This window comes from Bubalus bubalis, chromosome 20 (assembly GCF_019923935.1).
Source record: "Bubalus bubalis isolate 160015118507 breed Murrah chromosome 20, NDDB_SH_1, whole genome shotgun sequence".
Classification (NCBI taxonomy): domain Eukaryota; kingdom Metazoa; phylum Chordata; class Mammalia; order Artiodactyla; family Bovidae; genus Bubalus; species Bubalus bubalis.
In genome coordinates, this window is record NC_059176.1 from 26,057,057 (window position 1) to 26,083,893 (window position 26,837).

General features: G+C 43.4%; 1 long non-coding RNA gene across 1 annotated transcript; it reads left to right on the forward strand.

Annotated features, from left to right (window-relative positions):
* Nucleotides 1–7,222: 7,222 nt before the first annotated feature.
* LOC123330894 lies at nucleotides 7,223–21,767 on the forward strand. The gene is made up of 3 exons (XR_006547174.2): nucleotides 7,223–7,843; nucleotides 7,974–8,150; nucleotides 21,606–21,767. It is a non-coding gene; the product is annotated as an uncharacterized LOC123330894 (long non-coding RNA).
* Nucleotides 21,768–26,837: the final 5,070 nt, after the last annotated feature.

Genomic DNA, 26,837 nt, shown 5'->3' on the forward strand with positions numbered 1-26,837 from the left:
CCATGGGAGTAATGTAAGAATAGCTTTAGACAGGCCAGACTACATTCCTCCTTCAGAGCAGTTTTGAAAACCTTCAGCAAGACAGAAAGAAACAAAGTTGTTTATTAGGAATTTTATGTTCCCTATAGTGGTAGGTAAGTTTTCTTCCATGATTATTAATGTCATGAGAATGATAATGATGATATTCTGAAGGAATATCCTATCATTCCAATACTATGTCTTATAGCTTTCATTTTAGTTAATATTTTTACTTGCAAAATGATCAGACCTCGTAGGCCTTGCTTATTCCTTCCAGACAAAGGTCCTATAACCTAATAATCTATATTAAATCAGGTTTTAGTGCACTGATTTTTTTCGTGGCTGAATTGGAGTCCTGGAAGATCCAACTAATAGTGACTGCTTTTTGCTCCTCTCTTTGACAGCCCACTTAGAGGAAGACTTAGCTCTGATGAAGAAACATTATTTAGCAAATAATCGGATCAATTTCTTTATATTCCTGGCAATGACATGTTACGTCACCTACATAGTACAGCGTCCTTGGCAGGAGATTAAATTTTGGACCAAAGATCCAATTTCATGGAAATAAAAAGTCTTACCTAAGTGCATTAAATAGATCTTCAGTAGAGTAGTTAATACCAATTAGCTGCTGGGCTGTCTGAATCAGGAATTATCTACTCAGATATGATTTTGTTTTTCTTCTTTACATAACTCAGGATTTTTAGAGGCTGGGTCATCCTAATTTCTTTCGGTCCCTCGGTCTTGAAATTTCCTGTGGTTTAGGAAGCAGTGATGGGAAGTGCCATGCTGAGCCAGCAGTTTGTATAAAATAGGGGTTGGGACACGACAGGTACTTTTACATTTGATCAACTGTGAGGACAAGTCCAAAGAATGCTCTTGGTAAAGTTATTTTAAATAAAAATAATACAAAATTGACTTAGCTTCAGTCTTGAATCTTTTGAAAGGCATGAAAAGAGTACTGGTTAGTGAGGTGGAAAAGGAAATGGCAACCAACTCCAGTGTTCTTGCCTGGAAAATCCCAGGGACGGGGGAGCCTGGTGGGCTGCTGTCTATGGGGTCACACAGAGTCAGACACGACTGAAGCGACTTAGCAGCAGCAGCAGCATTAGCAGTGAGGTGGTTGGAAACTATTGTCAAAACAGAAATAGCTCTTTTCATGATGAAGCTGGTTATAGTTGAACTCTTGAATGATATATGCTAGTGTATATTTAAGACCCAATCTGCTTTCAGATCAGTCTATTCCTGTCCAAAAGTGATTTTTAATGTATTGCTATCTCTGTGTTGATAGGTTAGGTCCTTTGAGATCCTGGACCTACTATGGCTTATCTTTCTTACATTTGCAAGGCCAGCGTCAAAGAGGTCCAAGTCACGATGAAGTGCAGCTGGTAAGATGTCTCTACATATGCCAGTAGCTCTGTTCCAGGCCTGTGCTCCGTGCTCTCGCACGTTTATTCTCTGCAGCCTCTGTCAACTCTTCCTCTTTTCAGATGAGGAAACGGTCTCAGAGCAGTTGGGTGGTTTGTCAGGGGCTGCAGTCCAGGGGTTGCAAAAAGTAGGACACAACTGAGCGACTAACACATGATATGACATGACATGGGGTGAAGGAGTACTGCATCCAAAGCTTCCAGCTCCTCAGGATCTGCTGTCTTGGGTGTCTCCTTCTTGCAGAGGAGATGCCAGACAAAAGAGCAGGAATGAGTGGAGTCGGGAGAGAGGAAGCTTTAAATGTTTGCTGCTTGCTAGCTTCACATGAGGCTCAGGTTATCAACAAGGTTCTCATGCCCAGCATCCTAAATGAATGTCAGTTATTCAGAAGAAACCACATGAGCAGAAAACATCAATGGCATAGATGAAGTCTCCCTTGTCTTTGCAATGGGATCTTCGCTGCACGGCTCCCAGGATCATGAAGGAAGTTGGGAATATGGGCAACATTGGTCTCTCAGGCTAACCCTGGGTATGAGCTGTGTGGGGCATACCATCCCCCACAGAGCAGAGTTAAGCAGTGTGGACCCTCTGGAAGAGAAAACAGACTGATACTTCCCGGGTACAATTTGGAAGCCTCCCAGCAGGCCACAGGGCATGCGGGGCATGGGGACATTTGGACAATGTCCAGGCTGCTCTCCTCATGTCCCTAGGTTGATGCCCTCTGAGGGGAGGAAAGGAAACCTTTTTTTTTTTAAATACACCCTAACTTTCCAGTTTAGGCTTAAGACTGAGATGTCAGCATGGTTCTGTTACTGGCTATTCTCTATGTGATACCTGGAAATCAAGAGAGGAAGCTAGGCTAGGCTCTGTCGTTGTAGGCAATTCTCAACATCCCCTCTCAGTGACATTGAGTGGAAATTCAGAAACATTTGTAATTCTCCGAAGCTCTTGGATAGTCTCTTAGCTAATCTTTTTGAGGTGCTTGTAGAAGGATGTCATTTTCATTTCTTTAAAACACAGCTCTTTTGCCTATTTAAATACCCTGAAAGACTATCAGTGTTGGAAAAAGCACCAGATTTCTGTTTGAATCCTGTTTGTTTGACCTTTGGTAAACTTAGTATTGTACTTAGAAAAGCTTTCTTTGAAGTAGGTTGCTGCTTGTGCTCCTGAGTGCTGAGATTTTTCAGAAATTTTATAAAGACCATTTTGTGATTCTTTTTTTGAAGTTAGAGGAACATCTCAGATAGGGAATGGCTGTTGTGCTTTATTGTCGCAGTTTTGCATAGAGATTTTAAGAGCAGCTGCGGAACGAAATTCATTATTTGCACTAGGTTATTAAAAATTAATTTCACAGGTAGTCTTTGTTTTGTGCCTATTTCTTGAGCGAAAACGGCACATCCCTTATGATGAATGCCTGGCGGACGTAGAGGTAGAAGATTCGGGACTTCATGTATTATTTGTAATGGGACTTCAGTGGGTGTGTGGTAGGCCGGTTTTGAAAAGAGCTGTGGAGCAGCCCAATTTCATGGCAAATCTCAGAAAAGCTGTTGAAGATGGGGGGTGGGGTGGGGGGTGAAGGGTTGGGGGTGGCATGGGGGGGTGGGTTCCTAGCAGCCAAGGCCTGGCTGCTTGCTGCCAGCTTCCTTCATCCTCACCCAGTTTAAGCATTTACTACCTAGATTTTGAAAAATTCACTGAGGACAGGGTTACCAGCCATAAAAATGCTGAGAAGTAGAAATTGCCCTAGAGTGTTTTCCAAACACCGATATTTTTCTGAAAAGGTAACGAATGCATATGGGGCGGGGGCATGGATGGGGAAAGGAAGCAATCAGTTTTTAAAAAGTACAGAGGGAAAAAATGTCTCTTGCCACCAGAATCAGCCCCTTGGCCAGTTTCTTCTGTATCCCTGGAGGGTGACTGCCTCTCCTGGAAGGTCAGCACCTCCTGGAAAGCCCTCCCGCAGGACTGGCACGTTTGCTGGCTCATTTCCTCATATTTTTATGCTTATTCATCCTGTGGCCTGTGTTCTCCTTAACATGCAGTTTTTTTCTCCATCCTCCTGGGGGAAGAGATAACATTCTCAGGACCTAATTCTCATCTGATAAGTTTTATTTTTAACCAACTTCTACATCCTTTCTTACTATTATTTTCATGGGCCCCCTGCACTTCTCAGCCTTTTCTGGCTTTCTCAGAAGGGGACAGCAGAACATTGGGGTACCATGTAAGGCACCAGGGTTTCTCCCATCCCATCCTGGAGCTGCCACTTGGGGCTGGGCACCTGGCTTATTTTCTAATAGCAGGGAGGCTTCCCTCTGTACCAGGTCCTGTTCTCACTCTTACTCCTTCTGGGCTGTCTGTAGATTTCCTTCTGTCAGTAAATTAATGTGATCTTGAGGAAGGAAACACGTTTTAGAAAACTAGACAGCCGTGACTTGCAGCGATTAACATGGACTGAGTCGCCAATCAGCAGTGACCTTGCAGCCACTTAAGGCTCCCACAGTGTGACAAAGTCATGACTTGACAGGATGATTCTTGGATTGAGATGAATGAAAGCAGCCAGGATCCACCCAACCGAAGGGAAAGGTTTTATTTGGCTTGGTTTGTTTTTCTGTCCTGAGCCCTCTGGCCCAGGCTTTCCCAGAGAAGTATGTTAGCAGTAACTGTGACCTTAGCTACGTAAGCATATATACATTCTTTTTCTTCTTTTTGACTTTTGACCCGACCCCTCCCCAGATATGACTAAATATGGTTATGGCTAAAAGTTTTCCAACTAACACTAGGGGGAAGTGGAAGTTTTGAACCTGGGGAGGGCGATGGAGTTTGTGTTCCCCAGAGAGGGTTGTGCATGGGAATGCTGTCCCAGACTTGAACTTCATGGCCTCCAACTGCAATTTGTTCTCCATGGACTGGTTGTCTCTCAAGCATCTCTTGGCTCTGCTGCGCATTGCGTATACAGTCCCTATGCCTTTCTTATAACCCTGTAATAGGTGCTTAGAAACAAATCTTAAAAAAAAAAAAAAAGGTCTGTGATGTAGCTTCACAGGGTAGAAGACTGTTATCAGAGGATTTAAGAAACAACGAATAAAATGCTACCACTTAATCATGGAGTACCAACCAGGGTCCCAGGAGGAAATGGATGACACTTACAAATTAGGGTAATTGTAGGAGAGTTAAATAAAAAGACTTTTCACCAAGGTGGGGAGCAAGTAAGGAAACCATAAGAGAGAGTCCAGTACCCAACCTTCCAAAGCAGGTGGTACCACTCCAGACTCCAAGACTTGTAGGCGGGAAAGGGGAGGAATAGAGTGGCTTCCTGACAGGAGCTAGGACCTTCACTGAAGGAACCCAGCCAGCCCATGGAACCTTGCAAGAAGGGAGCTGGGTAGTTATCACCCCACCTCTGGCTTTTTCCTCATCAGAGTTGCTGAAATGCACCCTGGGCTACGCACATCTATAAGTCACCAGTCAACCGCCCACTGATAGAAGGCCACAGGTCTGGTCAGGCTTCTGTGGCTCAAAAGAGGGGCATAACCTAGAGAGTGTGGAGGGGTAAAACAAAGAGATCAACATGACAGCATCCAGAGTTCTCCACGGTCCAGCCCCATCTCCCCTGGTAGCCTATCTCTCACTACACCAGGACTTTTCTGTTTGTCAAACAAGTCTGCCTCTGCCTCTGCCGCAGGGCCTTTGCACTTGTTCCTTCTGCCTAGAGTGGTCTGCTCCTACCGATCTGCCTGGATAATGATGGGTCATTCAGATCCTGGCTCCCTAAAGAGGATCCCCACTCCTAGTGTTCCCCCACCTCACCTTCCAGTCATGCTATTTCATAGTCTAGTTTTATTGTTACATTGAAGAGAGTCATGGAACAGTTTTAACTTAAAATGTCAATATTTACTGGAAGTTTTACTCTTTGCAATGATTTAAGCTTAAGATGAAAACCAGATATCAACTTTCAAATATGTAGGGGGTACTTATTTTTACAAAAGTTGCCTGAAGGTGTGGAAAAATGTTTGGATGTCACTGAGAGAGCCTGAATGCTGAAGGAGGGAGCGGTTCTCTTCCTCTTCTGGAGGCTGTGTGCCTGTGTTTTTACCACAGCTACCACACTGTATGTGTGAGTTGCTAAGTTGAATCCTACTCTTTGAGACCCCATGGACTGTAGCTTGCCAGGCTCCTCTGTCCATGGAATTCTCCAGCCAAGAATACTGGAGTGGGTTGCCATTCCCTTCTCCAGGGGAATCTTCCTGACCCAGGGCTTGAATTCCAGTCTCCTGCATTTCAAGCAGACTCTACCTTCTGAACCACCATGGAGAGAACATGAGTTAACCCAAGTCACGAGGTAGACACCAGCACCGTATTTCTTTATTTACAGGGACCTACAGAATCTCCCCCAAGAGCTTTAGAGAGAGATTTTCTTCCTTCTCTGCTGGCTACATCCTGACTCATGCTAACTCAAGTTGATGCAGAGCAACCCAAATTTGAAGAGACTACTTTAGCTCCACCTACGGACCTGGTTTGCGTGCCAGACCAGGGGCGATTCCCTTGTCTTTCTGAAGGGCCACACCCGACTTTTCTCGGGCCCCATTGAGCAGGGAGTGAGGCTTGCAGAGCCAAGTCTGGATGGGAGCAATTTTAAAACTATGCCAGCCTGATAATTTATAGTGAGCTTTTAAGGCATCATTTCATTTAGGGAAGGGTGTGAAGCCATTCTCCATGGCCTTCCTCCAACTGCCACAACTGCCCTGACTTAAGCTGGTAACCAGCCCACGCCTGCTGGCGTCTGATGGGGCAGACCTCCCTTTTGACGTGTGGGGCCTCAGCCACATAACTGTCAAGAATTTTCAGGACCACCCGTGCTTTTGAGGATAGATCTGTCAGTTTTGGTCTGGAGGCTGGGATTTTGTTCCAAGGTCTGCTGCTGATTGAGGGCCCACATGCTCATCCTCCAGGTAGCGCTCTGGTGGGGTCTGAGTTCCAGAGGAAATGTCATGGGCGTCCAAGAGCAGGCCACGAACGGTGCAGGCTCACTGGACTAGCATAGAAGCCTTGAGAGCAGCCAGGAGTGAGGAAACTCTCTCTCCTGCTCTTTCTCTCAGCTAAAGAGCTCCTTGATGCCCTAGCTATACAGCTTTGCTGCTATATGACTTCCCACCTATGGAACCTTCCAGCTGCTTTCAGTTTTCCGGTTCCCAAGGAGGGAATATGATTTGCAAAGCTCATCTTGTGGGGCCAGACCAGCAATCTGGATTGATTGCTCTGGGGGCAGGCGTTCACTAGCATTGTTGATGGTTGGGGGAGCCAGGGTGGAATCCTTCTGTTCCTACAGGCTGCTTCCAGCTGTTCTTCTCAGAAGGGCATGTGGACAGGGCATGCCCCTCCAGATCACATAGCAGTCATATGGGCCCTTTCGGGTTCTGTGAAGTAATTCCAATTGACACTAAAAGGTGAAAGCTCTGTTCTTTAAAAAATATACCAAAATTGTGGTAGGCTGTTGACTGGTCTCTTCCATGTGCCCCGACTTGTGAATCAGATTCATCAGGCTCTGAAAGCAGGGGCTGGAAGAACTAAGATCAGTTGGGGGAAACCACAGGAGGAGGTGAGGCCAGGCTCCAGGAGCTTGGAGGAGGCGTGTAGAAGCAGCATGGGCAGCTGAAGGTACTTCTCATTTTACCACGTTCCCAGAGGTGAGCCAAGTTCCCAGCTCACTTGACTCATCAGTAAGAGGGAAACAGGGATGAGTAAGGGCTGACCCTGTCCTAGCACATAGAGCTGGACAATCAGATCATGTCTCTAAACTCACAAAGGAGCCTGGTCTTGGAGGTGACCTAGACAAAGGAAAGTCATATTATGAAATTTCATCCTCAAGGAGAAGAGCCACAGCACGACCATTTCTTTTCCTATTAGATTCTGCTTCTTAAACAAACAAACCACTTTGCCTTTACCGTGGGTCCCAGCCACGGGTTTCTCCTGCTCCCATTAGCTTGCACTGCCTGGAGGGCATCATCAATAGGTCTTCGGAGGCTGTGTTAGCCACGCCCACCATCTCTAGAAGGAGTGGCGTTAATAACCCCTAACCACCTGTAAGCCCTGAGTCCTTCACAGCTGTTGCTCCTTTTCTGAACAAACAGATGAACTCGGGCTTGGAGGCGTCCTGAAAGGTCCGTGGATCCTCTCTGAGAAGCTCAGATTTCTCCCCACTCGTCACCAGTTCTGCCTTTTTCCCTCCTGCAAAACCATCGTCACCACAATTGAGCCAGACACAGTAGTGTCTGCTACCCACAGGATAGGAAGTGTGGTCGTCTAACTGCCCAAGGTCAGGACCCATTTCTGGTCCTTGCTGTAGTGTTTCCATTCTCGGAAACACACTGCTCTGAGATCAGAGGAGAGTCTAGCTCCTAAGGTGAGCCTCATGGTTTTGACATTCTTGGGGAAATGGGGCTGCTTTTTGGGTGACAAAACAGCACAAATGGGCAGCGAGTACTGTAAGTAGCCCAGCTTAACCGTGGGCCTTGTGTGTCTGTGAGTTGAAGGTGACTCAGGAGCCGAGAGCACCGGTGGATTGGGGTCTGCTCGTGTATTCATCCCCAGTATTTCCCCGCGGCCTGGCAGACAGCCGGGAGCAATATGGTGTGGTGAAAACAGCATGGACTTGGGAGTCAGGCCTGGTTTGGAATCCCAGCTCTGCTGTTTATACCTGTACAACCTCAGTAAGTTATCCACTCTCCCTGTGCCTCAGTTTCCTCCTCTGTACCCCCACCTCCACTCCTTCTAACTTACTTCCACAGTGCTTCATGTCCCCGTGGAGCTGGGCTCTTCCTGTCAGAGAGGTTTCTGTGCCCAGAGGACAAATGCTTCCTTCAGGAGGCACAGGGAAATTTCTGTTGAATTTGGATGTTGAGAGAGCCACCCGGAGGCACTCCTTCAGGAGTAACTACCAGGGAAATGGGCCACAAAAACGAACCACAGCACAACCCAGAGTGGACTCGAGTGGTTGACACACTCTCAAGGGAGGGTTAGGGTCCACGCCGCCGGAGGAAGTTTCAGAGGCAGGTGCATGGCAGATGTCTGGGCCTTCCCCGGGCTCTGTCCTTGGTTTCCTGTGCCCATAATGAAGATGGACAGACAACTCCTGCAGCAGATCTCAGGCAGCACGACCGGGACTCAGCCCCATTGAGAATGAGGGTTCAGGGCCAGGTAAAGGGCCCCTGCGGCTGTGGCATTGGCTGAAGGGAAAGGGGGTGCGGTGGACAGCGAGTAAGTTAGACAGTGACTTATTAACTGCTGTGTTCCATCCTGCCCTTCATTGCCTTGATGATGGAGCCAGACTCCTTGCCGTCTGGAACAATGCTAAATTTGTCAGTAGAGGTGCTGGAGGAAAGGGTTGCCTGCCAGTTTGCAGGGTGCCCCATGGTGGCCAGCGTTAAGTGGAGGACACTCAGCCAGTTGCATCACCGGCCCCTGGCCTGTGTGCTCTGCCTGCGATACCTGACCACCAGCCTCAGCTCACCCACCGTGGACCAGCTCTGCCCCCGGCCATCTCGAGCTTCTCTGCCACCCAGTGGGCTGCAGTCTTGTCCTCTGGAAGGAGATCTGAATCTCAGCCTGGGAAAGTTTGTTCTTTGCTTGGCTATTCTTCCTCAGCCCTAGGGTATTCTTTCTTTTTTAGTGTGTACTCCCTGAAAATAGTTCTTCGTGTTAAGCATCTATATATGGTTTCAAATGTTCAAATTCCCGTGTAGTTTCTGTCTCTGCCTGGAGTCTGACTATGATAGAATTGATACCGGGAGCGGTCCCAGTAGATAGATGTCCCCATCCTCTCTTCACTAGGGGTTTCCCTAGTAGTTCAGACGGTAAAGCGTCTGTCTGCAATGCAGGAGACACGGGTTCGATCCCTGGGTTGGGAAGATCCCCTGGAGAAGGAAATGGCAGCCCACTCCAGTATTCTTGCCTGGAAAATCCCATGGATCGCAGAGCCTGGTAGGCTACCGTCCATGGGGTCACAAAGAGTCAGACACGACTGAGCGACTTCACTCGCTTTCACTCGCCTCTCCAGCCATACACACAAATGGTATTTGGGGATTTGTCTGGGCTTGAGTGCAGTGCTCAGCTCCTTGCCCATGGGAAATGGGATGCTGGTAATTTAGTGGCATCGCAGTTAATTAAGCTCTCACCGGTGGTTAACTGTGATGCAATGTCAATGGAAGCAAATGCCTTGGAATCTCAAACAACTGCTGGACTGTTAATGGCGGTCATGATGACGATGAGGATTGTGACTTGGGGTGGATTGTGCTGAGGGTACTAGAGTGTTTACAGAGAGAAAATGACAGGCTCAGCTCCTTCAACTCTTAAGTCACGGCCTGACTACAGAATGTCAAGAGCTTCTATTAAGCCCTTACAAGAATTATTTCTTGTTGCCAGAGGGCTGATATCACTGAAAGATTATACAAAATTTAATTGTGTGGGTGGTTGAATTATGATTGCTAAACTCACAGTGATGCCAAGTATCTTATGTTACAGATTAGGGCATTGACTGGGAAAGAATGGGATTCTGGAACTTGGAATAGGAACAGCTGGTTATATTCTGGTAAAACTAACACTCTTGAAACTGCAAGTCACTCTGATTCCTTTGCCAGTAGAAGTATCTTGCCCTCTGATATCTGAAGAAACGAGCTTTCCTTTGCTGGAAAACTCCATGCTCACCTCATCTGGGGCAGATGTCTTGAAAGAGGACGCTCCTTCTCAAGACCCACCACAACCAGCCCTTGTTACTATTAGCCTGTGTGTGCCTGCTAAGTTGCTTCAGTCTTGTCCGACTTTTTGCGAACCTATGGACTGCGGCCTGCCAGGCTCCTCTGTCCATGAGATTCTCCAGGCAAGAATATTGGAGAGGATTGCCATGCTCTCCTCCAGGAGATCTTCCCAACTCAGGGATTGAACCTGCATCTCCTGCATTGGCAGGCGGATTCTTTACCACTAACACCTCCTGGGAAGCCCACTATTAGCCTGTAACTAGGGTCAATTCTCTGCTCGTTCCAGGGACAGGATATACTAACATCTGGGAAGACCCAACTTACACACTAAAAAGACTGTAAGACTTTGCTAATCTATCAGGAGAAACCTGCAGAATATCTAGGAGTGGATTTTAAGGGTGTTAAACGTAATGTGGTTATGGATTTTCCTCTAATATTTTACAAGGATTTTTTGCTTTAAGTACTTTGAAATTCTGGGGATAATGGACAACTGTGACTCTTGGGATTTCTGTGGATTGTAATTTTTTTTTTTTTAACTTTATTTTATTTTTAAACTTAACATAACTGTATTAGATTTGCCAAATATAAGAACATCCCTCATTGTTTCCTCTTAGCGATTGTACACTATTTTGTCAGAGATTAATATTATCCTACCCATTTTCTTTTAGTTAGCATTTTCTGATGTTTTTTCCATCCTTTTATGTCCAATTTTTTTTTTTTTTTGCTGTTGTTCTAGGAGTGTCTCTTGTAAATAGCTCGTAGCTTTGCTTCCCCTCACACAAGCCATCTGTTACTGTCACGTGTTGGATTGACATGTTATGTTTTACCATGCTTCTTATTTTCTTGTTTGTTCCTTTCCTGTTTTTGATCAATTTCCTGTGTGTTTGCTTTTGTTCTTGTTTTTTACTCTAGTGGTTCAGAAACAAACTGTTTTTCTACTAGATAACCTTAAATTTTTGATGTGTATCTAAATATTCTATGCTCTAGCCAGAATCTGTCACTTCCTCTTGTACAAAATAATGTTTGCATGCTTTCACCCCCTCCTTCCTAATCTCAGGTATTATTTCTAGGATTATTATTTTTCCCTGTAATAAAGAGCTTTTAGAGATTTTTTTCTTTTTTGTTTTTTAATTGCTTTCTTGATTGCCATTGTTTTTTTGTACTCTGTCTCTCTTTTGGATTCTTTTTTTTTCTTTGGTAAGAGTTATCCTTTAGTATTTTAGAAGATGTTTGTGGCTGCTAAACTTTGGGTCCTTGAATGTCTCAATTTCTTCCTCCTCTCATTTGAATGCTATTTTGGCTGCTTGGTCTATCAATAACAGAGATATAGGTTAAAGTCTTTTACTATGAATGTAGATTTTTCTATTTCTTCTTGTAGTTGTATCAGTTTTGGTTTATATATTGAAGCCCTCTTATTTCACATAAACATTTTGAGTATTTTTTAATCTCGTCTTTGTAAATTGAACTTTTTGAAAAATTATTGAGATAACTCTTCTTTCTGCTAATGCTTCATGTTTAAAATTGGTCTTGTCTGATGGAGCCACCTGAGCTTTCTTTTTTTAATCTTCTTTATTTTCATTCTTTTAATATCCTTAGGTTTAAATGTAGCCTTTATGCACTGCATATCTATCTGGATTTTCTCCCTTTACCTAGTATACCAATATTTGTCTTTTCAATGAATAAACCTTACTTAAAATTTCCCCAGTCTTTTATTTTTCAAAACTTTAAGTCTGCAGAACATTCACAAGAGTAATAAACATCAATTTGATTCGCCAGTTATTAACACTTTGCTGCACTCTGTGAATATGTGTATATACAAATGAATATGTATATCATTTTTATGTGTATTTATTTATATATGTTCAGTTCAGTTGCCAAGTCGTGTCCGACTCTTTGCGGCCCAATGAACTGCAGCACACCAGGCTTCCCTGTCTATCGCCAACTCCTGGAGTTCACTCAGACTCGCGTCCATCAAGTCGGTAATGCCATCCAACCATCTCATCCTGTCATCCCCTTCTCCTCCTGCCCCCAATCCCTCCCAGCATCAGAGTCTTTTCCAATGAGTCAACTCTTCGCATGGGGTGGCCAAAGTATTGGAGTTTCACCTTTAGCATCAGTCTTTCCAAAGAACACCCAGGACTGATCTCCTTTGGGATGGACTGGTTGGATCTCCTTGCGGTCCAAGGAACTCTCAAGAGCCTTCTCCAACACCACAGTTCAAAAGCACCAATTCTTCAGCGCTCAGCTTTCTTCACAGTCCAACTCTCACATCCATACATGACCACTGGAAAAACCATGGCCTTGACTAGATGGACCTTTGTTGGCAAAGTCATGTCTCTGCTTTTGAATATGCCATCTAGGTTGGTCATAACTTTCCTTCCAAGGAGTAAGTGTCTTTTAATTTCATGGCTGCAATCACCATCTGCAGTGACTTTGGAGCCCCCCAAAATAAAGTCTGACCCTGTTTCCACTGTTTCCCCATCTATTTCCCATGAAGTGATGGGACCAGATGCCATGATCTTAGTTTTCTGAATGTTGAGCTTTAAGCCAACTTTTTCACTCTCCTCTTTCACTTTCATCAAGAGTATAAATGTTAAAGTTTTAGAGGATAATTATCTTATGGTAGGACAATGTCCATATTCTTATACAGACACATATGTGCTTCTTTGAAGTGGATGAAAACTGAGCCTTTATCTCTTAAGAATATGGACATTGTCCTACCATAAGATAATTATCCTCTAAAACTTTAACATTTATACAATATTATCATTTAATATACAGTCCTGGTTTGGGAAGATCCCCTGGAGAAGGAAATGGCAACCCACTCCAGTGTTCTTGCCTGGAGAGAGAATCCCAGGGACGGGAAGCCTGGGGGGCTGCCGTCTATGGGTCGCACAGAGTCGGACACAACTGAAGCGACTTAGCAGCAGCAGCAGCAGCATTCAGATACGCCCAGTTGTCCCAATAAAGTCTTCAAATGTTTTTCTCCCATCCAGGACCGAATTAAGGGTCAAGAACCACGTTTAGTTTCCTCTATAGGTAGAGCAGTTCCCCAGACTTTTGTGGTTGTTGTTTTTCTTTTTTCTTTTCCCTCTCTCTTTTTTTCCTTTTCCCTTTTCTTCTCTCTTTTCTCCTTTTTAAAGGGTCTACCTCACGTATTTTGCAGGACATCCCTCTGTATATTTGCATCTGTCTGATTCGATGTTCATGATCAGGGCCAGGTAAACATTTTTGTCAGAGGTGTTCCCTGCGGTATTCCCCTCAGTGTGATGTGGGAGGGGTGCACAGTGCAGTTCGTCCCGTTATTACTGATGCTAAGTAGGTTAAGGTGGATGTCTGTCAATTTCTCCACATTCTGCCCCCCAACTATCTCTTACCCCATATTTTATCATTCATTGGTGATTCTACTCATGTAAAATAATGATTTTTCTATTTCTCTCATTCTTCCTACACCTGTTAGTTGACACCTACTCTATGGAAAACGTCCCTTTCACTCCTCTTTGCCCCATCTAAAATTTTAAAGGCAATTTTAGAATCAGTGGATTTATGAATTATTTTGTTTATTCAGAGGTATAATCTAGTCCTGTCACTAATGGTTTTGAAGTTTAGATTCCCCCAGATTTGATCATAGTGACCTTTAAGACCCTGGATTCCATCAGTTTTGAGCACTTTTAAGTTCTTTGGTACCAGAAAACTTTCCGGGCTTCCTTTTCACTTTCCTGAAAGCAGGCATTTCTCTGAGCCAGCCTGCTGTTCCTTTGTAGTGGGGAATAGTATTCAAAACTAAGATCCGACAGCTAGGTGTGCTCCTTGGTGCAGAGATGTGATTGCTTCCAGGCCCTTCCTGGGGAAAGAGCTAAGAAATCTCAAGTTTCTGCTGACAGTGCCTCCAACTTCATCCTAACTCCATGGGGGTGTTTTTCTGTTCTGCCTACATTGGCTATTTGTACCTCTTTGCTCCCTCAATGAGAACTTGGGTTTCCAACAGTGTGTTTGTTCAGTCCTGCAGGAAACTAAAAATATTTCATAATTACTTCATCAACAGAAAACTTACTTTGGCTAGTTTAAGATTTGTTTTTGTCCTAAGACTGAACTCTTCCTTTGAGGGCGTACTGTTAGTGTATGCGTTCAGAATTTTTTTTTTCTTCTTCTGGGTAATTATATATTAATGTGATATATGGTTTTGTTTGTGTCTGAATTCAGTGTTAAAGTTTTCCCATTCTTGTTTCAATCTATTTTTTGAATGTATAAAAAATAGACATGGTTCAAGGCAAAATTCTCTTAAAAGTCTGCTTAAGTCTCATTCCCTTCTCTATCCCTTCCATCCTGGGGATACCAGCCTCGCCACCCCTATAGGCCATTGATTTCAGTTCTTTTTGATTAATTTTGCAAAAATAAGTATGTATATTCCTTTTTTCCTTGTCACACTAAAAGTGACATATAATTTTTGCATCTTGCTTTTTCATTTAAGAATTATATCCTGAAAATCACCCTATATCAGCTCACAGGGGATTTCTTTATTCTTTTATACATGTTTCCATTCAGTTAAATATGAATTTAATTGTTTTATTTGGGCTTAACTCTGACATCTTATTTTGTGCTTGTACTTACCCTGTTTTGTTGCACCCTTTTCCTTTATGTATATCTTAAATTTTTTAGAATTCCATTTTTCCTCTACTAGCTTAGACATTATACATTCTTTTTCTATTCCTTTTAGATGTTATCCTAAAAATCGCAACATGTTAATTGGTAACTACCCTCCTTCTGGAAAATGCGATGACCTTTCTATATTTAAAACCTGCAAGATCTAGTTTATGCTTTCAGTGTTTATTTAGATGAATTCATAAATCCTTCTCATATCTCTGATCTTTAGTTTGGTCATATTTGCTACCTAAACAGTAGGTTAGATTTTCTTTTATTTGGATGATAAATTCTGTTTTTGTTTTCTAAAATTACCTTTATTTCACCTTCATTCTAGAAATATTTTCACTGGAAATGGAATTCTAGGTTAATACCAATCTTCAACACATGAAAAGAAAAAATAATTTCTAATGCTTTCAGTCTTGCTACTGTTAATTCGACGCTCCTTTTAGGAAAGTCTGTTGGAGCATCAGTGCCATCATCTGCTCTCTGTTGGATTTTTCTGTGCTTCAGATAATCCTGCTGCTGCTAAGTCACTTCAGTCATGTCCGATTCTGTCTTATTTATTCTACACAGAAAACCTGTAAAATAAGCACTCCACCCATTTTGTAAATGGTAATCCTGACTTTCCAAGGGGTTGGGTTACTTCATTAAGGAAATGCAAATCAAAACCACAATGAGACACCATTTCACATCTACTAGAATGACTGTGATTTAAAATTATTTAATTAAAAACAGAAAAGAAAAAAAATCTGGTTTTTCTTAAACTTCTTCGATGAGTAGCTCCTTTGTCTTTGATTAGCAGCAGTTTTACAATGATGTGTCTAAATGTGGACGTATTTTTATTCATTCTGACTGGAATTTATAGAACTTCTTGAAGCATCTACGTTTGCTTTATTGACTACGTGAAAGCCTTTGACTGTGTGAATCACAACAAACTGGGGAAAATTCTTCAAGAGATGGGAATACCAGACACCTCACCTGCTTCCTGAGAAATCTGTATGCAGGTCAAGAAGCAACAGTTAGAACTGGACATGGAACAATAGACTGGTTCCAAACAGGAAAAGGAATACGTCAAGGATGTATATTATCACCCTGTTTATTTAACTTACATGCAGAGTACATCATGTGAAATGCCAGGCTGGTTGAAACACAAGCTGGAATCAAGATTGCCAGGAGAAATATCAATAACCTCAGATATGCAGATGACACCACCCTTATGGCAGAAAGCGAAGAAAAACTAAAGAGCTTCTTGATAAAAGTGAAAGAGAAGAGTGAAAAGCTGGCATAAACTCAACTTTCAAAAAACGAAGATCATGGCATCTGGTCCCATCACTTCATGGCAAATAGATGGGGAAACAATGGAAACAGTGAGAGACTTTATTTTCTTGGGCTCCAAAATCACTGCAGGTGGTGGCTGCAGTCATGAAATTAAAAGATGCTTACTCCTTGGAAGAAAAGCTATGACCAACCTAGACAGCATTTTAAAAAGCAGAGACATGACTTTGCCAACAAAGGTCCATCTAGTCAAAGCTATGTTTTTTCCAGTAGTCCTGTATGGATGTGAGAGTTGGACTATAAAGAAAGCTGAGTGCTGAAGAATTGATGCTTTTGAACTCTGGTGTTAGAGAAGACTCTTGAGAGTCCCTTGGACTGCAAGAAGATCCAACCAGTCCATTCTAAAGTAAATCAACCCTGAACATTCATTGGAAGGACTGATGCTGAAGCTGAAACTCCAATACTTTGGCCACCTGATGCGAAGAACTGACACTTTTGAAAAGACCCTGATACTGGGAAAGATTGAAGGAAGGAGGAGAAGGGAACGACAGAGGATGAGATGGTTAGATGGCATCACTGACTCAATGGAATTGAGTTTGAGTAAGCTCCAAGAATTGGTGATGGACAGGGAAGCCTGGCATGCTACAGTCCATGGGGTCGCAAAGAGTCAGACATGACTGAGCAACTGAAGTGAACTGAACTTGAATCAGAATTCATTTGAAAAATCCTCAGCCGTTATCTCTTCAAATGTATTCTCTTTCCCACTCTCTTCTTTGGGGATCCCAACTGAATGCCCTTGACCTCACTTCTGTACCTCCTATTTCTTACCAGTTCTTCTGCATTTGCTGTTTGTCTCTTCAGGCTACATTCTGGATAACTTCTTTTGGTTTTTATCCCTATTCATGAATGTTCCCAATCTGCTATTAACTTATCCATGGAGTTCGTAACTTTGGTTGTCATATTTTTTAAATTCTAGAAGTTCTGTTTGGTTCTCTTTCTCATTTGGTAAAAGTCTCCTATTCCCTGTAGATGGAGCATATCTTGCATTTCACTAAACATAATAAACGACATGCTTTTTATGCCTTGTGGATCTGTGTGTGTCAGTGTGCACATGAGCACACATGTTTGATTCTGCTTTTCTTCGTCATGGTAACAACTTTGGTGTCCATCTTCATCATTAATTCTGGACTACTGTACTTGGAGCTATCTCTAGAAAAAAGTGGAGAACTAGAATACAACTCGTGCAGGAAGCATTTGAGTTTGCTTCTGCATGGCACAGGTGGGCAGTTCTAATCCAGGACTATCCTACTCTTGTTGCAGAGGAGAAGCCAATTCCGACTCCATGTTGGAACTGTTTCTTTGACTTGCTTTTCATTGCTTTTGTTATTATAATCATACAGAATGGCTTGCCTCAGAGAATCCTGCCCCTCCCCCTAACTGTTAAAGTGCTCTTTTCCAGAACCCTGTCCACCTATAGATGGCAGGAAGGAAGAAATTAACACAGCCCCTGTCTGACGCTTGCCATTCTGGTAGACGTTTGCAAGATTAACGGCTTTTTCACTTTGCCTCCTCACCTCCCCACCATCTCTGATCTATAAAAGAACCTGGCATCCAGACCATGATAAGATGGTTATTTTGAGGCACTAGCCTGCCATCTTCTTGGTCAGCTGCTTTCAGAATAAAGTAATTTTCCTTGCCTCAACAACACCTTGTCTCTTGGATTCATTGGCCTGTCGTACAGCGAGAAGAGTGAGCTTGGACACTTGGCAACACTCTTAGTTCAAGGCTTGAGGTCTGGGTCCATTTAGAATGCAAGATCTTATAGAAGACCTGGATTCCTTTAGTTCACCCTCACCTTTGGGCCTCAGGCTTGTTGAGGGGAGAATCTCCCTCTAGACATCCACCTGGTGTGAGTCTGAGCTTTGACTTGTGTCCCATTTGCAGCCAAAAGTCATTCACATGCAAGTTCAAGTCTAGTGGGAGCAACAGAGCCCTCAGGACAAAAGTGGCTTCTCTGCTTATTTATCTCTGGAGTTCCTTTGGTCCTGGTTATTTCTAACTATGGTGTTAGCTCCTCTGACTTTTAAGAAAGATATCTGCTTTTCGTTTGTTTTTTAACACTTACCCAGAAATTTTAGTGTTTGGGGTTTGTGTGTGTGTTTGGCTCTGCTGTGCGACGGATGGGATCCTAGTCCCTCAGCCAAGGGATGGAAATCCATCAGTAAAAGTGCCAAGTCCTCTAGGGAATTCTAGGGCCCTCTGCTGCTGCTGCTGCTAAGTCACTTCAGTCGTGTCCAACTCTGTGCGACCCCATAGACGGCAGCCTGCCAGGCTCCCCCTTCCCTGGGATTCTCCAGGAAAGAACACTGGAGTGGGTTGCCATTTCCTTCTCTAATGCATGAAAGTGAAAAGTGAAAGTGAAGTCGCTCAGTTGTGTCTGACTCCTAGCGACCCCACGGACTGCAGCCCACCAGACCTCTCCGTCCATGGGATTTTCCAGGCAAGAGTACTGGAGTGGGGTGCCATGGGAATTCCTTTATAGTGTTATTGTGCGTGTTTTTGTTTTCAAGAGGGCTTGTCCTAATATCCAAACCCATTATTACAAAGAACGTGAAGTCTTACAATTTCTTCTGATAAGGTACTTCTGCCTACTTTAACTTTTGAGAGCTGAGGGTCAGTTTTTGGTCTGCAAATAACCATCTTATTTTCCTGTGCTGTGTGCATAGAACACATATAAAAGGAAAGAACAAAGCTATTCTGTAATGGTAGAATCTGTGGTGGCGATGGTTTTCCCACTTTATATAAGAGGAAAATGAGGTTAAATAACTACATCAAGATCATAAAACTATCTAGTGGCCAAGCTGTAGCCTCAAGTTGAGATCTGACACCACAGTGTGGACTCTTAAACACTTTTTCCTAGAGGCCCCCATTTATAGCAATTTAGCAAGCTACTGTAATCAAAGTCATTAGAGATGTAATAACTTAGAACGAAATTTTGACTCTATATGCACAAACCTAATTTTAACTCAATATGCACAGATGCTCTAATATTTGCGGCATTGCTAGTCAGATCCATGATTCACACCAATCCTTAGCTTGTGTTGATGTATATACAAGGGGGATTTCCCAGGGGGTGTCGTGCCTAAGATTCCACGCTCCCAATGCAGGGGGCCTGGACCCAATCCCTGATTAGGGAACTAGATCCCACGTGCCACAGCTAAAGATCCTATGTCACAATTAGACCCAGTGCAGCCACATAAATCAATAAAATAAATATATTAAAAAATATATACATGAGTCTACTTGTCTTACCTAATATCATCCACATAGACCCTGGTAATCCTTGGCCAAGGTAATACCATTTCTTTTGTTTTTTACCTTCTCCCCACTCCCTGCCCGTTTTTAGTGTGGAAGAAGGGAACAGGCTCATTTACTGAAGTTTGCTGCCATGTTGCCGTCCTGTGTTAACTAGCCTATTTTGTTTTAATATAAAAAGATATTAAGGCTATGAATTTTCCTGTTTATGGTTTTGGCCATTCTTATGGGTTTTTATATGAAATTACACAGTGTAGTGGTTAAGGATGTATGCCTTAGAACCAGGCTCTGTGCTAAGTCGTTTCAATCGTGTCTGACTTTTTGCAACCCTATGGACTGGAGCCCGCCAGGCTCCTCTGTCCATGGGATTCTCCAGGGAAGAATATTGGAGTGGGTTGCCATGTCCTTCTCCAGGGGATCTTCCCAACTCAGGGATTGAACCCATGTCTCTTATGTCTCCTGCATTGGCAGGTGGGTTCTCTGCCACTAGCGCCACCTGGGAAGCCCTGGTGAACCAGGAAGACCCAGGCTGCCTGGGATCAAATTCTGCTTCTGCAGCTTCAGTTCAGTTCAGTTCAGTCGCTCAGTCATGTCTGACTCTTTGCGACCGCATGAATCGCAGCACTCCAGGCCTCCCTGTCCATCACCAACTCCCGGAGTTCACTCAGACTCATGTCCATCGAGTCAGTGATGCCATCCAGCCATCTCATCCTCTGTCGTGCACTTCTCCTCCTGCCCCCAATCCCTCCCAGCATCAGAGTCTTTTCCAATGAGTCAACTCTTCGCGTGAGGTGGCCAAAGTCCTGGAGTTTCAGCTTTAGCATCATTCCTTCCAAAGAAATCCCAGGACTGATCTCCTTTAGAATGGACTGGTTGGATCTCCTTGCAGTCCAAGGGACTCTCAAGAGTCTTCTCCAACACCACAGTTCAAAAGCATCAATTCTTTTGCGCTCAGCCTTCTTCACAGTCCAACTCTCACATCCATACATGACCACAGGAAAAACCATAGCCTTGACTAGCCGGACCTTTGTTGGCAAAGTAATGTCTTTGCTTTTGAATATGCTATCTAGGTTGGACGTAACTTTCCTTCTAAGGAGTAAGCGTCTTTTGATTTCTGCAGCTTACTATCTGTATAATCTTAGGCAAGCTTTTCGACTTCTGTGTGCCTCTGTTTTCTCACCTGGAAAATGGAGATCAAGGCATCTACCTCTAAGTGTTGTTGAGAGGTTTAAGTGTAAAGCAGTTAGTGTTTGATGTACAAGTTACAATTAAACAGTTTTGCTTAGTAATTTTTTTCAATACTTCTGAATAACCTAACTTTAGATTTTTTTTTGAAGATTTGTTAAAAATTTCAAGTTGTTACTGTGTGTGCATGTACTGTTTTTTTTACTTATTTTCAGTTTTATTGCATATTGTAAATCTTAAAAGTATTTCAGTAATCTAATACCTAGACAAATTTCAACCTAGAGTTGTTTGAGAAATTCTGTTTTTCTAAAGAATACAGAGTTTTTGTGTTCCTATAGATGTCTTGTTAGTTTTGTCTATTAAACCATATCCTGGGAGGATTTGGTGAAGAGTTTTTATGGCAATGGCTCAAGGGTGGGGTTACTGATAAGATTAGGGCTCAGCACCCCACTCCAGTACTCTTGCCTGGAAAATCCCGTGGACGGAGGAGCCTGGTAGGCTGCAGTCCATGAGGTAGCTAAGAATTGGACACGACTGAGCGACTTCACTTTGACTTTTCACTTTCATGCATTGGAGAAGGAAATGGCAACCCACTCCAGTATTCTTGCCTGGAGAACCCCAGGGACGGAGGAGCCTGGTGGGCTGCTGTCTATGGGGTCACACAGAGTTGGCTACGACTGAAGCAACTTAGCAGACTTAGCAATCTCTGGCTGAGCTTCTCTGGTTTAATCTGGCCTCAGATGATCTGCTCTGGAATGAAGAATGCTCACTCGTGTCCTTAGGGGCTTTAGTTCTGTGATGGAGGGAGTCAGCTGTACTCCTTGGCTCTAGATTGGCACCAGCAGAAACACCTGCTGCTCAATTGTCCTGTCGAGATGCTGGAGTGAGAAGGTGGTGGAAACTGGTGCTATTAAGCTTACGCTTGCTTACTTTTAAACCACAATATTCCTTTGGCTACAAATAATACAACAACTTTCCTCTTCCCCCTGGCAGCCTGAGGAGAAAGCCCCAAGAACCAACCAGAAATACGATTCGACATGAAGAGACACGAAGAAGTAAGAATACTTTCCAGACCTTCTCGGTTGGGGGCAGCTCTTCAGAGGTCATGTTACTAAACCTCACAGAGATAGTGTTATTAAAGCTCATAAGACACGGTGTCTGCTTACTCTTGGGCTTCCATAGAATTTTCCCTCTCCGCACTCTGCCTATGAGAGTTGCTAGGCAGCAAGGAGATAAAAGTGCTAGAGGATGTGACCATTTTCTTCCCTGTTTCTACCCACACAGAGCAAAGCAGCTTTCCTGTGGGGATTTATCTTCAAAAGCGAAGTGTTCTTGTCTTTGCTGCTCTGCCTACATTGTTAGTAGTGATGGGATGGCCCAGTTTTCTAAGGCTGCAAAATCAGGAGAGCACAACCTCTTCATTTAACTGCCTGTGTGAACCTCCTGCCTTGAATGCCTTCCCCTTTAATTGAAGGACTTCCAAGGTGGCTTAGGGCAGGGTTTGGTGTTACTGCAGTGGAAAGAGTTGATTTGCTACCAGATTTTGTCTTGTGTAGCTCTAAACTTTTATTCTCACTTTTTTTTTAAACTTTCTTTGGTATAACTTTTTTTGTATCACAATGGTATTCTTGGTATACCGTCAGCTGAATTTTATTTTTTTGAATGATCAGTCCCATAGTGATGATGGATTCACTTTTATATACTCTTGATCTAGCAACTACAGTATATCAGAAAAACAGAAATAACTGGCTTAGGGGGAAAAGCTTTGTCTCTCCTGTCCTTTATGATACCAAAACCTTACCTGTTCAAGACAAAATGAAGTGTAATGTCAATTTTATCCTTTGTCTTAATTTCTTGTTATATTCCATGAATTTCAAGGAATTCATCACAAACTGCCTTGATAGCAATTAATGAGCATGTTTTGTTCTTGGTTTTGTATATTTCTTTGGGGAAACAAAGAACATGGCTGAATACATTTTATAAAGTACTCACTCAATAGCAGTTGTGAAACTGTGTAGTCCAGACTGAGACATGAACTCATCATCTAGATTACACACCTAGTCTCAGGACTTAATGAAGCTCATGTTCTTAATGTCTTATTGCAGAAAGAATTCAGTGAGAGACAAAGTGTGTGGATTTATTTAGAGAGAAACACACTCCATAGACAGAGTATGGGCTGTCTCAGAAGGCAAGAGAGGCCCCAGGGTACGGGGTTGTCAGTTTTTAAATGTTGTTGTTTGGTGCTAAGGCATGTCTGACTCTTTTACGACCCCATGGACTGTAACCCACCAGACTCCTCTGTCCATGGAATTCTCCATGCAAGAATACTGGAGTAAGGTTGCCATTTCCTTCTCCAGTGGATTTACCCAATCCAAGGATTGAACTCATGTATCCTGCATTGGCAGGTGGGTTCTTCACCACTGAGCCACCAGGGAAGCCCCTGTCATTTTTTATAGGGATGGGTAATTTTATAGAATACTGAGTTGGGAGGATTATTCCAACTATTTTGGGGAAGGGGAGGCGATTTACAGGAATTGGGCCACTGCCCACTTTTTTACCTTTATGGTCAACTTTGGAACTGTCATGGTGCCTGTGGGTGTATCATTTAGCTTGCTGATGTGTTACAATGAATGTATACTGAGGCTCAAGGTCTAGTGGAAGTTGACTCATTCATCTTGGAGTTATTTGACTCTGATCAGTTTTTTTGCTATGTGCTGTAGCTATAGGCATGGATTTAGAAAAGGCAAAGAAACCAGAGATCAAATTGCCAACATCTGTTGGATCATTGAAAAAGCAAGAGAGTACCAGAAAAACATCTACTTCTGCTTTATTGATTATGTCAAAGCCTTTGACTGTGTAGATCACAACAAACTGTGGAAAATTCTTCAAGAGATCTGAATACCGACCACCTCACCTGCCTCCTGAGAAATCTGTATGCAGGTCAAGAAGCAACATGGAACTGGACATGGAACAGCAGACTGGTTCCAAATAGGGAAAGGAGTATGTCAGGGCTGTATATTGTCACCCTCCTTATTTAACTTATATGCAGAGTACATCATGAGAAATGTTGGACTGGATGAAGCCCAAGCTGGAATCAAGATTGCCGGGAGAAATATCAATAACCTCAGATATGCAGATGACACCACCCTTATGGCAGAAAGTGAAGAAGAACTAAAGAGCCTCTTGATGAAAGTGAAAGAAGAGAGTGAAAAAGCTGGCTTAAAACTCAACATTCAGAAAACGAAGATCATGGCATCTGGTCCCATCACTTCATGGCAAATAGATGGGGAAACAATGGAAACAGTGACAGACCTTATTTTGGGGGGCTCCAAATCACTGCAGATGGTGACTGCAGCCATGAAATTAAAAGACACTTACTCCTTGGAAGAAATGCTATGACCAACCTAGACAGCATATTAAAAAGCAGACACATCACTTTGCCAACAAAGGTCCATCTAGTCAAGGCTATGGTTTTCCAGTAGTCACATATGGATGGGAGAATTGGACTATAAAGAAAGCTGAGCACTGAAGAATTTATGCTTTTGAACTGTGGTATTGGAGAAGACTCTTGAGAGTCCCTTGGGCTGCAAGGAGATCCAACAAGTCCATCCTAAAGGAAACCAGTCCTGAGTGTTCATTGGAAGGACTGATGTTGAAACTGAAACTCTAATTCTTTGGCCACTTGATGCAAAGAGCTGACTCATTTGAAAAGACCCTGATGTTGGGAAAGATTGAGCGCAGGAGGAGAAGGGGACGACAGAGGATGAGATGGTTGGATGGCATCACTGACTTGATGGACATGAGTTTGAGTAAGCTCTGGGTGTTGGTGATGGACAAGAAAGCCTGGTGTGCTGCAGTCCATGGGATTGCAAAGAGTTGGACACAATTGAGTAACTGAACTGAACAGATATCTATGCCGGGCTTCCCTGGTGTCTCAGCCAAAAAGAATTTGCCTACAATGCAAGAGCTGTAGGAGACAAGGGTTTGATCCCTGGGTTGGGAAGATCCCCTGGAGGAGGGCATAACAACCCATTCCAGTATTCTTGCATGGAGAATCCCATGGACAGAGGAATCTGGCAGGCTACAGTCCATGGGGTCACAAAGAGTTAGACGCAACTGAATCAACTTAGCACGCACACACATGGCTATGCCATTCTTTTATTTTTTTATTTTATTTTTTTTTTATTGCATTTTTTTAATTTTATTTTTTTAATTTTATTTTATTTTTAAACTTTACATAATTGTATTAGTTTTGCCAAATATCAAAATGAATCTGCCACAGGTATACATGTGTTTTATAGGAAAAATTTGGGGTGAGGGCTGCAGGTTGTGTGGCTTTCTTCTGATTGGTCGGTTGGTTGTCCTTGAGCCCAAGGAATCTTGGGCTCAACTGGAAGTTGCCATCCACCACCTGGGTGAGGGCCTTAGTTCTTCAGAAAAATTCAAAGATATTGCTATGTATATTTCTTGAGGAGAAACCAATATTGTTATGTATATTCCAGGAGGAGAAGGGGGTGACAGAGGTTGAGATGTTTGGATGGCATCACTGACTCAATAGACATGAATTTGAGTAAACTCCGGGAGTTGGTGATGGACAGGGAGGCCTGACATGTTGCAGTCCATGGGGTTGCAAAGAGTTGGACATTACTTAGCGACTGAACTGAAACTGGGATCCTGCCCCAGGGTGCATTATGGTTTCTCAACTGTTCCTCCCTTGTCTCTGCATCCTCTCCCTTCCCTGATTAGCAACTTTTTGAACCTGGCCTTTGGAACTCAAGAAAGGTCAGGGAGGCTGGATGAAGCCTATTTCCTACAAACAAGAAACAGGGGACACAGAAAGGTTTTGGACCCAGGATCCCCAGAGAGTCCTGCTTGGTTTCATCATCAACGATGATTCTGTGATATCAGTTATGACACCAATTTCCCAATGTGTGTGTATTCTTTAAACATATCACCAAGCAATTCTTGGATACTAGCTGGATGTGTTACAACTTAATGCTGACACTCTGCTTGAGGGTAGTGTCAAATTCCGCAGGTCAAGGGCTCAGTCTTATATGACTCTCTCCCCTCATCCCCCAAGTCAGTCACCAGTCATTACTCTGGGTCTTCATTTGGGCTTCTGACCCACCAGCTATAGGTGGAAAGTTGCAACAGCAGTCTCCTTGGATTTGATTAATAGGCTTGAATAGTTGGAGAAGGAAATGGCAACCCACTCCAGGGTTCTTGCCTGGAGAATCCCATGGACAGAGATGCCTGGCGGGCTACAGTCCATGGGGTCGCACAGGGTCGGACACAACTCAAGCGACTTAGCAGCAGCAGCAGCAGTTGATGGAAGAGAAACAGTTTACTTACTGGATTATTGGTTTATTATAAACAGATATAACTCAGAAAGAGTCAGATGAAAGAGATGCGTAGGATGAGGTGAGAGGAAAGGGGCTCTGAGTTTCCCAGCCCTCCATGGGTGCACCCACCCAAGAAGCTCTTTGAACCCCCTTTGGGTTTTTATGGAGCCCTCATTGCTTAGGCACCATTGAGTAAATCACTGGCTATTGATGACTGAACTCATCCTCTAACCCCTCTCCTCCCAGGAAATTAGGGGCAGGGGAAAATAGTGGGACTGAAAGTTTAACCCTCTAATCACATGGTTGGTTCTCCTGGCCACCAGCCCTCATCCTTAGGTGCTTTCTGAGAGTCACCTACCTCCCTCTCATAACAACAGCAGCCTTTATTGCTCTCCTCACTGGAAATTCCAACAGTTTTAGGAGCTCTGTGCCAGGAACAGGAGGAAAACAAAATAGAAATTTCCTGTTATAAATCACAGTATCCCAGTGATGAAATCTGAAGTGTTGTTACTGTTTAGCAATGTGCTATCACCATCAGAACTACTGGACCAGCCACTGGAAAAAATAGCATATTTCCATTAACGTCCCTCTTATGGCCTGTGTGTGTTTGTGTGTCACATAGCTATTTTCTTTTGTTTTAAAATGTGATTTGGAGTACCTTTCCCTGGTATCTGAGGGCTGGGAGTATATGCTGCCAACATTCTTCTCTGCAACTTTCCCTTTTCCATTTCCCACGACCTACTCTTTTTTGATGGATTATTTTTGTTTCTGAACCAGACTTGGCTCTGCTCTAGCACACGGTAAAGCCAACCCACTGACATGGAATTGCAGTGAGGAAAGCACAGCATTTACTGTAAGGCACCACACAAGTGGTCTGCGGTAG